This window comes from Triticum urartu, chromosome 3 (genome assembly GCF_003073215.2).
Source record: "Triticum urartu cultivar G1812 chromosome 3, Tu2.1, whole genome shotgun sequence".
NCBI lineage: Eukaryota > Viridiplantae > Streptophyta > Magnoliopsida > Poales > Poaceae > Triticum > Triticum urartu.
In genome coordinates, this window is record NC_053024.1 from 650,150,258 (window position 1) to 650,155,535 (window position 5,278).

General features: G+C 41.3%; 1 long non-coding RNA gene across 1 annotated transcript; it reads right to left on the bottom strand.

Annotated features, from left to right (window-relative positions):
• Positions 1-659: 659 nt before the first annotated feature.
• On the bottom strand, positions 660-3,499 carry LOC125545697. The gene is made up of 2 exons (XR_007300157.1): positions 1,881-3,499; positions 660-1,015 (listed from the first exon to the last, which is right to left on the bottom strand). It is a non-coding gene; the product is annotated as an uncharacterized LOC125545697 (long non-coding RNA).
• Positions 3,500-5,278: the final 1,779 nt, after the last annotated feature.

Consider the following 5,278-nt stretch of genomic DNA (forward strand, 5'->3'; position numbering starts at 1 on the left):
ACAGCCGGATTATATTCTTTGGCCGGACTGTTAGACTATGAAGATACAAGATTGAAGACTTCGTCTCGTGTCCGGATGGGACTCTACTTGGCGTGGAAGGCAAGCTAGGCAATACGGATATGGATATCTCCTCCTTTGTAACCGACCTTGTGTAACCCTAACCTTTTCCGGTGTCTATATAAACCGAAAGGTTTTAGTCCGTAGGCCAACAATCACAACATACAATCATACCATAGGCTAGCTTCTAGGGTTTAGCCTCTCTAATCTCGTGGTAGATCTACTCTTGTACTACACATATCATCAATATTAATCAAGCAGGACGTAGGATTTTACCTTCATCAAGAGGGCCCGAACCTGGGTAAAACATTATGTCCCCTGCCTCCTGTTACCATCCGGCCTAGACGCACAGTTCAGGACCCCCTATCCGAGATCCGACGGTTTTGACACCGACAGAAACCATTTCTTTACCTAGGGCCCTATGCACTAGGGAAAGAATTCATCTCAGCGTTGTCCAGCATGGAAAGGTGATTTACCTACAACAAAGTTTGGCCCTAGGGAAAGATGGTGGGACATATCATATCCATATCTATCGTATACAAATATTCAATTCGAATTTAAATTCATATATGCCATAATTCCAATAATTAAATTCTGGGCCATAATTCAAAATTATAAATTGATGCTAAAATTCAATGTACACATCAGATTCTTGTTCAATTACAGACTCATGGTCAATTTCAAGCCAGAATTCAAGAAGTAAACATAGCTAATGTTTCGTACAGCTAGCAGAACACCTAAGTCAGCATGTACATGTGTTGTTGGTCAGGACAATTATCTGCTACTCTAGTAAGGCAAAGTATTTACACCTCTGATTAAGAGGGGTGTCAAGACCTTGAGTTGGTCAGGCCAAGTATCTACAATATCTACAACTCTGATTAAGACCTTGAGCGAGAGCCTCAATTACTTGTTTGTGCCCATCAACCAGCAAACCATGACCACCCGTAAGAATATGTTCCTGCAAAGAAAGAAGATAATTCAATGATAAGTGAAGAGTTCATTGATATACTTCGTTGCACTAACTCTGTCTCAAGCAAATAATATGATCAAGTTCATTGATATAGTTCGTTGTGCTAATCCATAGACAAAGGTACAAAGATTGCTATTTTGGTGTTGGGCTCGACCAACTTTTCTTCTTCTCCACAACACATGGAATTAGCTAAACTTATAATGCCTTCCCCCAAGAGGATTTAATGGGAAAAACATATGATGGTATGTGTTCTCTCCACTGATTACGAGCCGATCGACTAGTCGACAGACTAGTCTACGAGTCACAACTCGAGTGCCGACTATGAAATACAAGAAGAGTTCTTTTACCTTATCATCTGATTTGTTAAACCTTGTAGAGAGAACAAAGAAAATTAATTAGACAAAATAGATAGAAGTGGTGGTTGGCAGATGCATAGGAAAACGTACTATCCCTTATATTGAAACTGATTTGCATAGTAAAATATTAAATGTATTGCCTGCAGGAAAAATTCTAATTTAAGTAAAATATTGTATGAACAGAGAAGCTATGCCATTCTGAATAGAAAAATAGGATAAGTGTATAGCTTAGTGTCCCAAATAGGATAGCTGTAACCTGCAGTTTATGATAGTTTTGCTATCTTCCTGAACGAATTCTGTTAGACAAAAATAATACACTTGGCTTGCTAGTAACATAGAACTAAATAATGTCCCTGCCATTGCGATTGATAGATAATTCTAGCAATTGCCAATAAATTGAGGCTTTTTACCAACTTGATGGTAAGAAATCCCAGGACCTAGCCCATACGTGTTTCCGTGGGTCTTAGTGTAACCGGTTTGTCGAGAAATATACATACCCATATTTTTCCACCACGACGTGCATATCGTGTTATTGCTCTTCGTACTGCTTCTATCTGTCTTGCCGTGATCCAAGCGGGTTCAAGTGCTTCAAGAGCATAGCAACAGAATGATGTTAAATTGACTGCTTGCAAGACTATGTTGTATTTATAAAGCAAAGTACGATTCTCTGTAAGAATTGCAAGATAATGTGGTATTTATAGAGCAAACAACAGTTCTATAAAAAAGAAATATGTAAGTTCCATGACACTTCTCAGTTCTTCAGGGCAGATGTGACGACAAGATTGTTATCTCTGTGAACCAATCAGCTATATAAGAAGGGGGTGGGCAAATATTGCATTATCATTTGTTTTGCGATTTATCTATAATAAGATAGTATTTGTTGTGTACAAAATGAAGTAAATCAGCTGGAACCAGTTAGTAGCTAACGGAGCACATTAAATGTATAGGGAACACATGTCAGATAGCTAGTCAGTTTCCTAACTACATGTGCATACCGAGCTAGCTACTTTAGTTTAGCTATTTAAAATCATGTTAAGTCTACAACCGGGACGATCACATCTGTAAACAGTAATACAACTATATTGCACGAGCATTGGTTTGTCCGATAGAACTTTCATAATCCCATGACCTGTATTTTGTACGAAATCAAATGTGCTGCACATGATCACAAATTTAGCAGAGATGTTTTCGATAACAAATTGTTCCCCAAAACATAACCTTGGATACTAATTACCATCTTAGACATTTCTTTTCACCAGAAAATGGATATCAATAGCTGGAGCAAAGCCTGATGTCTTGCAAAGATTGTCTTGTACCTATCAATTATCGACCTCGTACTAAATCAGATGTTCAGAAACAAAAAAAGTGTTAGCCTCAAATCATATTGTTACTCATCAACTAGCATCTCATTAAACTATAGCCTATAGCACACAGATTTCAACATCGGTTCATCCTAAATAGTCTTATAAACTATTCAACAAATCTATAGGGAGAGGGATACCTTCACACGCTACCATGCTCGCAGTTGTGTGCCGTTTGGCTGCCAATCGAAGAGGAAGCAGGGGAACTTCTGGGTAGCTGGCCGTCGGAGTAGAAGAACAGGGACACGCACCTGGGCACCCGTCGAAGTGCAAGGACATGAAGTAGAGGGACGCCCGCCTGGGAACCGGTCAGAGAGCAAGATCTAGATCGGCTTCAGATGAGAAGACGAGTTTGGTCTTGGACAGGGTAAGACGACGGAAGGTCCAGTGTCCATCAAATCGACAGGGGGCAACGCGGTCACCACGATGCGAGGTCACAGGACCGTCGCAACCCAGCGATCTGGACCGGCGGCGCGGTGCTGGGACTATGGACGGCACGGCGTGGTCACCACGGTCGGCGCCGCGATGGTGGTTAGGCTAGGGATCGACAGGGGGGAGAGGAGGCGGGGCGTGTTGGACCGCAGATCTGGGAAGGGAGGAGGGAGAGGGTTGGGCGGCGGCGCGGCGCTCATCTTCGGGAGAGAGGGAGAAGAAGATCAAATGCGGACAGCCACCTCCTTCTGCCCTTCTCACTGCATAGTGGGCCTGCACCAAAATATGGCATAGGCCGCCAAAAAATAAAGCGCGCTGATGAAAAAAAATGCGCGGGAGGCCATCCTTGCGGCAACAGTGGGGCCGTATAGGTGCTTTTATTTTGTCCAGTGTTGTCCACATGGCTGTCTTTACCTAGGGGGAGAAAACAACTGTAGGTAAATTTTATTTCCCTTTTATTTTCACATGGAAACTCATCTTCCCCTAGAGTATACTGTTCATATATTTTCTTTCCCTTGAGGAGGCAAATGAGCTCTAGGTAAAGACCTTGGCCCTAGGTAAAATCGTAGTTTCTACTAGTGCTATTACTATGATGATAAAATAGCTAGTGTTGGTGGTAATGACTATGATGATTATTATTAGCTAGTGTTAGTGGTGATTAAATAAATACTGTTGGTGGTAATGACTATGATGATGATTAAATAGCTTGTGCTGGCGGATTAGATTCAAGTGGAGGCAACATGTGATGCACATCGAAAATACTACTAGTCTAAACTGATCAAGTTTGGATTAATAGTATACTTTTGACATGCACCACATATTGCCTCCACTTGAACCTAATCCACCTTCATTTGACACACTGTTATGGACATAATGATGTAAACCTCATAACTGGTATTGTACCAATATTTGTACGATGGCGCATAAATACACTAAAAATAAAAAATAAAAAAAGAATACTAGTAGCGACGGAGAGAAAACACGTTGCCAGTAGTTACGATAGCAGTAGCATGGGAGTGAACAAACGCTGCAGCTATTTGTCCTAGCAGTAGCGCGTGCGGGCACGCGTTACTGCTAAGCAATAGTTGTAGCACCGTATTAGTAGCGCGCCTACCCGCACTACTAGTGAGCACAAAACCAGCGCTACTGCTAGGGTTTTCCCTAGTAGTGCATATACCTTCCTCAAAACAGCCACCATACCTACCTATTATGGCATTTCCATAGCCATTCCGAGATATATTGCCATGCAACTTTCCACCGTTTCGTTATTATGACACGCTTCACCATTGTCATATTGCTTGCATGATCATGTAGTTGACATCGTATTTGTGGCAAAGCCACCGTTCATAATTCTTCATATATGTCACTCATGCATCATTGCACATCCCGGTACACCACCGGAGACATTCACATAGAGTTATATTTTGTTCTAAGTATTGAGTTGTAAGTAAATAAAGTGTGATGATCATCATCATTAGAGCATTGTCCCAAGTGAGAAAAGGATGATGGAGACTATGATTCCCCCACAAGTCGGGATGAGACTCCAGACGAAAAATTAAAAAAGGAAGAAAAGAGGCCAAAAAAAGAAGGCCCAAATAAAAAATGAGAGAAAAAGAGAGAAGGGACAATGCTACTATCCCTTTTCCACACTTGTGATTCAAAGTAGCACCATGTTCTTCATGATAGAGAGTCTCCTATGATATCACTTTCATATACTAGTGGGAATTTTTCATTAGAGAACTTGGCTTGTATATTCCAATGATGGGCTTCCTCAAAATGCCCTAGGTCTTCGTGAGCAAGCAAGTTGGATGCACACCCACTTAGATTCTTTTTTTGAGCTTTCATAAACTTATTGCTCTAGTGCATCCGTTGCATGGCAATCCCTACTCACTCACATTGATATCTATTGATGGGCATCTCCATAGCCCGTTGATACGCCTAGTTGATGTGAGACTATCTTCTCCTTTTTGTCTTCTCCACAACCACTATTCTATTCCACCATAGTGTTATATCCATGGCTCACGCTCATATATTGCGTGAAGATTGAAAAAGTTTAAGAACATCAAAAGTATGAAACAATTGCTTGGCTTGTCATCGGGGTT